The sequence below is a fragment of the Oculina patagonica genome, chromosome 1 (assembly GCF_052425735.1).
Source record: "Oculina patagonica isolate OP01 chromosome 1, crgOcupat, whole genome shotgun sequence".
Classification (NCBI taxonomy): Eukaryota; Metazoa; Cnidaria; class Anthozoa; order Scleractinia; family Oculinidae; genus Oculina; species Oculina patagonica.
In genome coordinates this window covers 24,801,879-24,815,028 of record NC_135758.1, presented here as the reverse complement: position 1 = coordinate 24,815,028, position 13,150 = coordinate 24,801,879, and the positions used below count along the sequence as shown (strand labels likewise).

The 13,150-nt window shown below is 40.3% G+C and overlaps 1 long non-coding RNA gene across 3 annotated transcripts in view; it reads left to right on the top strand.

Moving 5' to 3' along the window:
• The window catches only part of LOC144644085 (uncharacterized), a 100,420-nt gene that overhangs the window by 83,806 nt on the left and 3,464 nt on the right, over positions 1–13,150 (top strand). The window contains exon 1 of one of the 3 annotated variants that reach the window (XR_013569036.1): positions 6,891–7,009. The exons of the other annotated variants lie outside the window; for them this stretch is intronic. This is a non-coding gene — a long non-coding RNA (uncharacterized LOC144644085). Of the gene's footprint in view, positions 1–6,890; positions 7,010–13,150 lie in introns of those variants that run through there. 3 annotated transcript variants of the gene reach the window in all.

Genomic DNA, 13,150 nt, shown 5'->3' with positions numbered 1-13,150 from the left:
TAGACTGTGTGGCTTCACTGGAATTGACTTAGTGGTGGATGCTGGGTTGGGGGTCGGTGACGGTGTTTCTGCTGTGGGTAGAATCTCGCTGAGGTGCTCGTGGCGACCTATGGCTTTCGGCTCGTTGGAAGTGTTGGTTAAGCGGATTTTGGATCCGACAGCTTCTACAACTTGAGGTTCAGGCCAAATGCAGGTGGGTTTGGTGTGTTTCGATATTGGGGTGTCTGTGCGCGGTTGAAGTGCTAGTACGCAATCGTCACCTAGGTCGGAAGGGACGTCCAGTTCCAAGTATTCACCAGTCCAAACAACGGTTGCGGAGGAGGAAGCGCGTAGGACGTAACTTTGTGCACGTCGCACAGCATGAGAGCCAGTTGAATCACTATCGGGGTCATAATGTATGACCTCAGAGTCCTGAATACGTACTTGGCACAAAGCGGGACGGACGGTGATGTCGTTAGCAATAAGGAAGGGTGTGCCAGCCAGGACGTCTACGTCTAAGTCGTCAACAACGAGGGCGTCAAGACCGAGTTGTTTGTCTGCTCGGGATAAGATGAGGTGAGCTTCCCCGGCTACAGCTAAGGGAGTCATGCCGTCGGCTTGTAAAGCTTGCTGGGAAGACTTTACAATGGTTGCACCAATTGAACGGGCCACGGATGACTTGATCATACTAGTCTCTGCACCTGTGTCTAGGGTCAGTCGGAGTGGATACTGTTTGTAAAAAGCCTTAAAGTGGGGTGACTGTTTAGTGCTGACACGGCGTGAAACTGTACGAGCTGTAGTGTGTGGAGGGGGGTCGTCCTCGTCGGGGAAGGCTGAGGGCACATAGTCTGAGTAGTCAGGTTCCTCGTCGTCAAGGGTAGAGGTAAGGCGAGAACGAGAAAGGTAAGTACGGTCCTCCGGAGGTAAATATGAGCATGCACTTAAGAAGTGCTGGTCGTTGCGACCAGCTTGTTTACATAAAGGACAGGACCTCGGTCGCCTCGGAGGCCATGGTTGTGCAGAAGACTTAACGGAGGGGCGAGGAGGTGGCTGCCTGAACCGTGAAGCAGTGGTTCGGAGAACTTTGGTGTCGGCGTTGGAGCGAATCTCATCGAGAAGAGAGTCTAGCGCCTGCGAGATTTCAGGTTTTAAGGAAGCAAGTGTTCTTGATCTTAACTCAGTTCCGTAGCGCTGCTTGACAAGGGCAGGTAGATCGTTATGAATGAGTCTTAGCCAGGTTAAAACCACGAAATTCTCAAGTGTGGGTGACAGTTCCTCATCAACAGTAATGACTTCCCCATGGTGGGTTATGTTTCCATTTGCAACAAGCAAATTATCTTCAGTGAAGGACATTAACCGTTGAAACAAGTCTTCAGGGCGTTCATCAACTTCGAGTTTAATGTTAGAGAAATCTAGAAAATGAGCACCCGTGGACTGAAAGCCAAAGTGGGACCTTATTGCTTGCCAAATGGACTTGACTGAAGTGGTATTCTTCACAATGGTATTGCGTGAAATAACGGGGCAAAAATTTGCTATCTGACCTAACATGAGTTCAAGGTGTACGTTCTTCTGTGCGGCGGTACGTCGGCGAGTTGATGGGACGTCTTCCCCATCGGTAGTGAGCCCTCTATTGGGGGCAGTGGACGACTTTTTCTGCCATGTAAAATTGTCTGCTAAAAACGGGGCGAAATTAGCGTCTAAAGACAGGGAATACTGAAGATTCTGGCGCCAGGCTTCAAATGATGTGATACTTTCATTCTTTGTTAGGGACCACTGTTTCGGGGCTCTATTTGAATGCATGTTTAACACAGTAACAGTAAGGAACAGTGAAGTTATACTTTTCTTACGATGAGACGGCTGTTCAGAGTTCACTCGACCATAGGATAGGTAGACTCGTTGTTGCTTGGACCAGCGAGACGACACTCAGGCTCTTGAGGACGTGGATTAATCGTCGCTGCCACCACGCCAATGTTTAAGGGACAAGAACGCACGTCACAACGAAAGAACTTCAACAGCAGTTTTTAATGCAACCAAGATGGCTGACATATTACACATACAGAACATGAGGCGCGAAAACATGCGCGCGCATACTACAATACTAATGCCGCAGGCACTGCCTGCTGGCGCATGCCAAAAATAAATATATTGCAAACTTAAAATAAAGAGTAGCTAGGATTTCAACGGTGCTCTGTTGCACACAGCATGAGTGATTGGCACAGGTCATAATTATAGCTCATGGCCCCTGTTGTACTTAAATATAATAAAGATATACTGAGTATATCCGGATAGCATGTATGTCTCTGAGACAGGCTAACACTGTTCTATCCTGAGATTACTTTTCAAAAAATGTTTATGAATACTATAAGTCAGCTGTATAAGTGCACAATGAAGTACAGTCCTATTGTAGTGTTTGATATTGCATGGCAGAAATAAACAAGTGACCAACACACAACACTGAAGACGTGCTGGTGAGTTTATTAAGACTACAGTGTATACAGAGGACTACAATGGAAACATTTTCAGGACATAATCAGTAAAAAGATATTGCTAAGCTTTGCATCCTCTGTATGTACTTTCACATAATGTACCGACTCGTGCGAATTTATTTAAGTTTATTTGTACAATAGAGGATATAATTCAGGAACATACACTCCGATTTGCCCAAAAATTACCTTTTTGACATGAAGTATTTACAATAAATTTAAAAATGACTGTTCTAGAACACGAGAGCTTGAGCAACAGAAGTAAATTACGCCACTCACCCAATGTTTTGCTTCTAAAAAGGAGCGAATACAGTAAACTCACTGTAGATAATTCGAAGCGTTCTATTCTATTCACTTCCCTTGGATAGCTGAAGAAGTTAACCTCACAAAGATTGCAGGGAGAAATATCTATAAAGCATTTCCAAGAGTACAAGTTTCCCTCAAAGTTATCAGACGATCTATTATTCATCTTGCGTGGTTCGGGCGAGTTAAAAATTCCGCCTCTTGAAATGTTTTCTGCCACTATGTTGTGCAAAAGTGACCTGGAGATGCCCTGAAGTATGTTTAAAAAACATTTGCGCAGTAGATACGGCTTCTACATCACTACAGATTAAAAAGAAAACCAATGTTTTTCCAGATCGGTCACTCCAGCCTTCGAAGAAGCCATTTTGTTGATGCGCATATGACGTCAGCATGCTCTCGCCCCAACTAGTTCCAGATCTCTATTTGGTCCTCGGACATTTTTGAATCTAGTAATGGCGGCAAGCCAAAGCCGAAGTTTACGCGTGAAATAAGTGGTCTTCCAATTCGAATTTGAACTTAAAATTTGGCAAGGTTACTATTTAATGTAAGTACTTTCAAGAACCGAAGAGAAAAGGGAAGGTAAAATTTTGATCATAGTACCACTTTAAAACATCGAACAGGCGATTCGTCTTTCTCGATCGAATGATTCGTTTGAAATATTCCGATTTTGTGAGCTGTTAGAAAACACGCAAATGAAATGATATAGTTTTCAAGGTACCACATTTGAGTTCATCTCGAGGACTTAAAAACTCTGCAATTTCAAACTACTGAAGCATTCTATGTCCGCATTTTTTGAAACACGGTTTAATTAAGGGAGCACTGAAGTATAAGACTCACTCGAACAGACAGTTGCCATTTTTTCCATAGATCGTGATCCTCTGGTATTTTCAGTCAATAATGATTTTTGCTCATAACAACAATATATGAAGTGAAATAGGAATCATACGAAGGTTTCCGAACTGATGCATTTTTGCACTATGAATGGCACGTGTTTCAAAGTTCTAACTGACTTGTATCCAGACCTATTTCATCCAAATTGTAATTGGCGTCGTTTTGCAGCACATTGAGAATTTAATTTTATTATCCAATATGGGAAAAAGGCTTTAAAGTGACGGGCCACAAGATAATTAACAGGATATTGACTTCTCTACTTCACTGGCTTGCATTTAAATTAAATGCGTCAAATGCACACGAATTAATTTTGACATTGGCTTTCGGGCAACGCATGGTTTGTCCCAAAATGGGCCAATATTAATCTTCAAATCTCCAAATTTGGTTTGATCACCTAGATCATGTTGTCGCTTGAGCAAATCTCATATTAAGAGAAGACGAACAACTTAACAATATGAAGGGCTAACTCGAACATAATTATCGTAACTCTAACAGGATGTTCGGTTCCTTTTCAGAAATTGTCTTGGGTTTCCGTCCTATTATCACTTACTGTAATTCAGCCTGGCTGTTTACATATATAACTAATTTAAATAGAATTTTCAATTTACAAAAACGTGCTGTGCGAGCTATTACCAACTCAGACTATCGAGAACATTCTCCCCCCTTATTTGCTAAACTGGGCATCAGTTTGTTTTCTACTAGTAGTCAAATACACAGTTATGACACAAGAATAGCCAAGTGTTATTGACCACATCACTGCCGTACAAATCTAAAGCAGTTTACAATACTTTTCCAGGGTCCTAACATTTGGAATTCTCTACCAGAATCGATCACTGGTTCGAGTAGCTTCTCTTCTTTTAAGAAAAAAGGATTAAATTTTTAATGAAATGAGTCTGAAATTGGCTTAGCTGCACATTCACAGCGAAATTTATAACATATTGCTAATCCGAGGTGGCCTTCCCTATAAGCCTTGTGGTTTCCTGGAGGTCTCCTCGCCCTATCTACTTAAGCTACTTTGTACTTATTAATTTCACAAGTGGCAAATAAATGATGATGATGATGATGTTGGTCTGGGGGATTGGAAGGGCAGATGGGGGCTTATAAAAACAGCGATGGTACGCTTTGAAACAACGTTCAATAACAAAGGCCAAATAAAGATAAGGAAAATCAACTGAAACGACCTTGTTTTGTATATACAGTCGATAGAATGTCTGCGGCTTGAATGCGTCAAATAGCCGATTACTGATGTGCAATCCACTACCGTCCTGAATACACTATGAAGTAGTTAGATTGTCGTCGTAAGGTCTTGGCGATAGCGAGAACAACGGAACAACATATATAAGCGTTATATAAATATCTTTCTTTCTCCATTTTGTTTCTTCCACGCAATAAATAGATTGATGTCATAAGATCACGAGCTTTAATTAAACCCCACAGCATGCGTCGCAGAGGAATTCACGGGACAGGCTATAAAGCACAGAGTTCTAGTAACGTCGAGAAATCGGTATCCCGCTGTATACAATAATGTAGCTAAGCTTCCCTCTTAATCTTTTGACAGCAAATTAGTCCTTGCCTGAATTAATTGACCAACTGACCATAACTAGATAAATGGAAACTTAATTAGCGTGTCAGAACTACATAGCTTGTGAAATCCATACTAATTCGGGACACAAAATGAAAAGATAATAAAAAATAACAACTAAAAATATCGAATCATTTTATTTTTCGCTAAACTTTTTATTAAAATTAGATGGAAAAGATCTTAACTGCCGATTATTTTCACGTGACGTGAAGGGTAGAGGAACATGCATTGCTAGTTAAATTTCACAAACGGGGCCAATTTAAAACTAATTGAAAACATATTAATGCACAAACAGGCGCAAATCGGTGTTATGCCTCAGTTGCATGTCTTGGCCTTGACCGATTTAAAAGGAACTTGTGCTTACTTGTATTTATATATAGTGGGCATTCTTTTCCTTGCTTTACTGCAGATCTTATCAATCATTAAACCTCCCTTTAAACAAGTTCGTTACGGCAGTGTGCTCCGCAGTTGGAAACCAATCCAATAAGTCCATCAATCCAATTAGTGCTGTACTGTCACCATTTAGTGACCGCTTCAACAGGTTCCGAATGCACTGGATGGGTCCTTTGTTTAAGCCACGGAGTATGTTTATTTATTCATTTATATATTTATTATTTATTTTTAAACGCGGAGCTGCACAATCATTGAACGCAAAACATTAGGTGAACTTCCCACACATGGGAAAGATTGCTGAAGCTTGAAGTCAAATTTGGTTTGATCAGTCTATTCATTGACAAAACCACCCATCGCTCTCTTTTTCCTCCCAAAACAATCTTAATGAATAGCTAGCCTGTCCCCTATTGAGATGTGGCGCCACACTTTCGTGCGAAATTTCAAGGTCAAGGCGCGTGATTGACATGGAATGCTGAGAATAATTTGCGTGGGAGCCTTCTCTCCCGCGTACTCCAAACAATTATTTGGAGAAACGGGAAAAAATAACCATTCATTTGGAGAACATATAAATTGTTAGCGAAATAATCGCTATTGTTTTAGGCTGGGAAGAAATGTTTCTGTGAAAAAGAGGTATCTGAAACGATTATTTAAGAAGCAATCATGTGTAACTGAACGAAATTGGCTTCTGTGCCTTCGCAGTACAGCCATTTCAGAATTCTAAAGTAATGACAAAAATGACCAAACGCTTCTGCTAAAGGAACAAGTATTCGATAGTAGGGTGGGGTGGGAGAAGTAGGGCCGTCCTCAGCCCCGCTTTATTCTTGATCTTTAAACATCTGAATATAAACTCTTGTTCAAAATATATTCCCTTGATTGCCTTCTTTTGAAACACGTCAAGCCTCATAATTGGTTTGATCACTGGGTCGAAGAACTCCTCAGGCGATTCGTCTTTCTCGATCGAATGATTTCTTTGAAATATTCCGATGTATTACACTAATTAAATACTTTTATAGCTGCGCACTGTTGTTAGAAAACACGCAAATGAGAATGTATAGTTTTCAAGGTACCAAAGTTCGGGTTCGTCTCGAAGACTTAAAAATACTGCAATTTCAAATTGCTGGATCATTTCATCCTATCTTAGTCGCGTGATCAAAGCTCCCTTTACTTAAGAAAACACCGAAGCAGAACACTCACTCATAAATGGCAAAAGTATTAATAAACTGGTTTCCTATTGGTCAAGTCAAGACATAAGGGGTGGGGAAACTTCAAGCGACGTGCTTTTTTCTTCGATAGCGGGCTGTTTATCATCATTTGCCCTGTGTTGCTCGAAGAACGAAGACTTCTATCTTGCTTGAACTCCTTTACCGACGATAATAAGGTAAGAAACATTTAGGGCAAAGCTAAACTCTGTCATCACTTTCATTCCTTTAATGTCGACGGAATCATTTCTTGTTCACGAAACATCTCCTAAATCTTTGACGGCTGCGGTACACTGTGAGCACTGAAGAACAAAACTGACGCGCGCTTTTTGGATACAGATAGCCTGCGAGCAGGCTCTCTATTTGGGGGCAACGTGAATATTGAACTGCTCTAGCGCCGAAGGCGCGATCCCGCGAGTGCCGAAGGCGCGAGTCGGCGAGCGAAGCGAGCCATATATACACGTTGCCCCCAAATACGGGATCGCGCCTTCGGCGCTAGAAGAGTTCAATATACACGTTGCCCCCAAATACGTTGCCCCCAAATGGAGAGCCTGCTCGCAGGCTAGGATACAGAACATAACCCTGTCTTGTGCTAAGTTATAAAGCTAAAAATGGAGGCCGATTTCAATAAGTGGTGTTGCGCATCGAAGACAAATCATATCATTTGTTTATTTGCTGGCTCGGAAAACAGATTTTTAGTGGCAACCATGAAGGATAATGAGAGCTTTCGCTCCCACCCTTTGATTTTAAATTATGCAAAAGTTTATACCTCACGCGTAACGGAACAATTAAATTGGCCCCACGCCAATGTCACTCTTTTTTTTTTTGTATTTTAATATTTTTATTTCATATTCAATACTTACAAAGTTACAAAGTTACAAAAACAAACACTACGGATACGAGAAATCTCTTACAATAAGGCTTATTTTTTTTTCTAAATTACATGCAGTAAATAAATTGATACAAAATAAACACTCTGTGATACGTAAGATTTCTTACAATACATACGTTGAGAAAACATACAAACACGCGCTTTTTAGAGGAGGTTAACCTATTTACAATATTGAATGACAAAGCGAATAGAAATTGCTTAAGAGACGCAGTATGAGAAAGAGACCTACTATCAATTATTACATTTCTTTGTATTTGCCCCATTTCTTGAGATAAGTAGACCATTTATTGTTTGATTTGGCGATTTTTGATTCCAGTTGATGGATCTTCTTAATCTTTGTGATTAAAACTATGACGGAAGGTTTAATCTTATCATATCTACAAGAGTATATGTATTTCTTCGCAATCAACAGAATGTGATTTACAAACAAATTTTCCTGGGCTTCAATGATGCCTAGCATTATTTCTTTGTAGGATAGAGAGTCAATTTGAATTGCTTGATCTCCAAGCCATTTTATAACCTCCCCCCAAAATTTCTTGGTGTAATGGCAAGATACAAAAATGTGTTCGAGTGATTTGTCCGCTTCTCCACAAAAAGAACAGGCTGGGGAAGGAATAAGACCAATCTTGTTGAGAAAAGCGTTTGTTGCAAGACATCTGTTAAGAATTTTGTATTGGAACTCGCGCAATTTTGTTTCCAATGTGACACGATGAGGTAAACTATATATTTTCTTCCAATCTAAGTTATCATTCTCGAATAAGCGGTTGTATTTGAATTGAGCAGTCGGTGGAGTAATGATTCTATCACGGATTTCTTTGTAAATCGTCTTTGAAACAGCCTTGCTTATTAAAACATTTTGCCCGTTTAAAGTTAGCTGAACCTCATTTTGCAGGGTAAAGGATTCAATAGCAGAATATTTGCAAGTTTTTAAGGACTTTCGCCATTCATCTGGAAGAGCTTCGATCACACAAAGAAGTCTAAATGCATCAAGCGGAGAAATATTAAGTTCCCGCAGCATGTGTACCGTTATGAGCTTATTGTTTTCAGTAATGAGATTCCTTATTCTGATGATACCGATATTTGCTAGGCTGTGATTATACACAGATTTGCCTTCAATACAGATAGCTTTGTTATTCCAAAGAATAATTTCCGAACAGTCTGAATGAAAACGCTCTTTCCTTGCTGCAGAGCATTCTGCAAAGTTTTTTAGCATTCCTCGTAAAAAATTGGTAGCTTGCTGGGCAAAGTTTTGACATCGAAGTCGCAACTTAAAATAAAATTAACCGCCTACTGGTTTAAGATAATGCAGCAGAATAGTTTTCCAACTGCATGGGTATTCACTCGTGAGTCGTTTACAGCATAGTATCCTTTGAGTTTTAATAATAGAATCCAGGTGCGGAGCTTTGAGTCCACCATCTTCGATGTCGCTAACAAGCGCTAAGCGTTTCACTTTATCTCTTCCCTTCCAAACAAAATCGAAGATGATTTTGTTGGCCTCATTTACGAATTCTTTATCTAAACAAATCATGCTTGCACGATATAAAATGATTGGAATAATGAACGTTTTAACAATCTGAATCCTACCGATGATGGTAAGATCTCTCCATCTCCATATTCTTAATTTCTCCTTTGTTGATTTAATCAAGCCTTCAAAGTTCAGCTTCAGTTTAGCGCGATGATCATAAGTAAAGTGAATCCCAAGAATTTTAACGGATGATTTTATTTTTAAATTTTTGAAAAGGTCGTGATTTAGTAAAGAAGAAGTGCAATTTCCAAGCAGCAGTATCTCTGATTTGTCATCGTTAACTTTCAGACCGGAGCAATTTCCAAAGTTATCTAGAAGCTCGAGAAGTCTGGAAAGAGACTCATCATTCAATAGAAATGCAGTCAGATCATCAGCAAAAATACCCAATTTAATCTCTTGCCCGTCAACCATAATGCCTTGTATGCTTTTGTTGCTGCGTTTGCTTATAGCCAAAATCTCCAGGGTGATAATAAATAAGCTTGAAGAAAGAGGGTCTCCTTGCCTTACTCCACGTTGGTCCTCGAAAGGCGCAGTTGAAAAACCATTATTCATTACGCAGCTCGATATATTGTTGTAGAATGTGTGAATCCACTGTGTAAATTGGGGACCAAAATTGAAAGCAGAGAGCTCGAGGGCGCGAAACAAGAAATCTCTACTTACAGAGTCAAAAGCTTTTTTGAAGTCTACGGAAATCAGCCTGCCTTGAATTTTATATCTTTTTGTGTAATCTAAAATATCTTCGATAGACCTAACGGCGTCACAAATTGTTCTAGTTTTGACATAAGCGCATTGATTGTGGTGTATAATGCTGGGAAGAACCACCTCTAATATTTTGGCAATGGCCTTCGATCCAATTTTTACATCAACATTGATGAGAGAGATTGGCCTCCAATTAGATATCTCCCTTTTGTCTTTATCTTTCTTTTCAATAAGAGTAATTATGGCTCGCTTCTGTGAGTTCGACAATTCACCATGATCGTGCGAGTAATTTAGGCTATCCACCAATAGATTGCCTAGTACGCTATTCCAAAAAGCTTTGTAAAATTCTGCCGTTATCCCGTCATCACCTGGTGATTTGTTGTTTTCGAATGTTTGGAGACATTTAAAGCATTCAGCGACGGTAAGCTTTCCTTCACAGACTTGAACATTGGCAGCGGTTAGCTTCGGTATATCTGGATTCCCCAAGAAAGCATTAAGTGAGATTTTCGAGGGGGTCAGGGAGTCGGCCTTATAAAAGTCTGAGTAAAAATTCTCAATCTCGATTAACACACTTTTAGGTTGAGTAACTAAAATACCATCCTTATTAAATACTTTGCGAACACAGCTTTTTGCTTTGTTATGTGACTCGAGATTTAAAAAGTACTTATTACTTTTTTCTCCTTTTTCGTACCAATTGGCCTTCGATCGAACAATTGCGCCCTGAGCTAAATTGTCGTAAATGCTCTCATATTCTAATTTTAGGACCTCTAATTCTCGAACGTTTTCGGGGGATGGACATCTCCCACAATTTTCCTCACAGACCTTTAAAGAAGCCTCAATTTCAATTATCTTTTTTCTCTTTTCACGTGCCTTTTCTTTGCCGTATTTCAGTGACACTTGCCGTATTCTGTATTTAATCAAATCCCATAAAAGTCTCTTGTCGGTAATGTCCTTGAATTCTTCTAACCAGATCAGCATGTTTTCATTTATCAGCGTGACATAGTTCTCATCTTCTAAAAGGCTGCAGTTAAATGTCCAAAATGAAGGACCGTGCTTTTGTTTCTCTATGTTATTAAAATGGAGGACAATTGCCGAATGATCTGAATTTATTGAATAGATAATGTCGGCTTTTTCGATATCCTCTTGACAGACATCGCTAATTAACCAATAATCTAATCTTCGTTGAATGAGCGGATTCTTTTGTCTCCAAGTAAATCGCTTAGCTTCGGGATTTCTTACTCTCCAAATGTCAACTAAATCGTAGTCTAGACATAAATCGAGGATGTTTTTTACTGACTCTTTTTTTAGAGGGATTACCGCCGGAGCAGTCAAGTTCTGTATTCAGCGTGACATTAAAGTCGCCTCCAATAACGATCTTACGGTCGTTGTTACCGACAATTTCTTCAATTGTCTTATTTAACTTGTCAAAGAATTGGCATTGTTCTTGAACCTTATTAGGTGCGTAAATGTTTACGAACACAAAATTCGAGCTTTGTACGTCAGCTTCGATTGCAATATAGCGACCTTCATTGTCGACACGAACATTTTCTAACTTAAAGTCCAAATCACTTCTTACTAGAATCATTTAGACTGTTCACAGCCCTCTATTTTTTCGTATTTTTTCGATCGAATGAGCGCGAGGAAAGAACGGCGAGAGAACTGGACGCGAGCGCAAAACGGAAGAAGCAAGGGGGAGGGGGGGGCGGGGATCTTTCGCTCGCTTCGCTCGCTCCCGCCCCCCTCCCCCGCGCGCTCGCGCTTCGCGCTCACGCTCGCTTCGCTCGCCGATTCTCTCGCTTTTTTTGCGTTGAAAAATAGAGAGGGTGTGGACAGTCTAAGAATCATTACTCCACAACTATGATTGGTCCCATGAGAAAAGAACAGCTCACCTTGCCATTGTGTTCTCCAGATGTCTTCCACCTAAACAGTACTGTACGTCTCTTGAAGAAAAATAATATCATATTTTCGTTCGTTTAACCACATGAACAGGGCTTTTCTCTTTTTTGGCGAACGAATCCCTCGAACATTCAGAGATAGAACTTTAAAATCTGTAAATTCCTTCTCGAATGCAGCAGCAAATTAAAGGCATGTTTCTACAAACTGCGTATAAGCAAGAATGAAAGAGGTGTTGAATTAACATTTTAAATAGGTTACCTAAGACGTCAATATTTATCACACTTAACACAAAGAACAATAGAAAATTAAGAGGACTGCAGATATTATTATCCTTCGTACAGCCCATGAGAATTGAAACCGTCTTCTTGCTACAAAATTTGAATACGAAACGTAAAGAGAGCGAAAAAATAGTACTAAGCGTCTTTATATTATCTAACTCTAGGAAGATAAGTTAAACAGTACATTACATTGGAACGAAATGTCCGTCGATGTATAACTTGTCGGGCTCCCTCTTATCAAACGAGGCTCGTTTTCCCTCCTCCCGGGCTTTCTTTAACTTTGGCCATTGCCGGCCATTGTTGCTTGCGTCTATCCTGAATTTCTTTTGGGAGATCTGAATATACCTTTGCGTCAATGTCGTCTTTGAACTCAAAAGCACGTCTGAAGACTCGTTCTCGGTCAGGGAAGCGTAAAAATCTCACAATGATTGGTCTGTTTACGCCGGTCGATTCTTTTCCAATACGGTGCACGCGTTGGAATTCGATTTCTCTAGCTGCGTCTAGCTCCAACTCCTTTTCAAAGAATGTGTATACCACCTCGGCAGTACTTTCTGTGGCGCCGTTTAATTCGGGAATGACAAGTATACGCAGATTCTCTCTCCGGTTGAAGACCTCTTGATAAAGACAACGGTCGTTAGCTTTTAGAATTTCTTTAACCTTTTCGTCTATCTTTTTCGCAATTCCTGAACCTCGGTGTTTAAGAAGTCAAGTCCAGCGTGCATGTCGTCCGTTACTTTTGTTAGTTTGCCTGTCCTAGTTTTGAGATCCTCGACTTCTGACTTTACGCCGCTCAAGGCTGTCTCCAATTTTTGTACTTTCTCGAATACACCGTCAAGCTTGTTCTCCATACTAGTGAGTCTATCGAGCACTTGTTTGAGTTGTTCTGCCATGAGTTCAGACATGTCGGGCGATGCAGCAATATTCTTGATGTCAGAGTCGTCAGAACTTGTTAAGATATCGCCGGCACTCAGTTCGCAAACTCTTTTGCCGTCCGGAGAGGATGATTCCGAGCTACTACTAAATCTCGTTT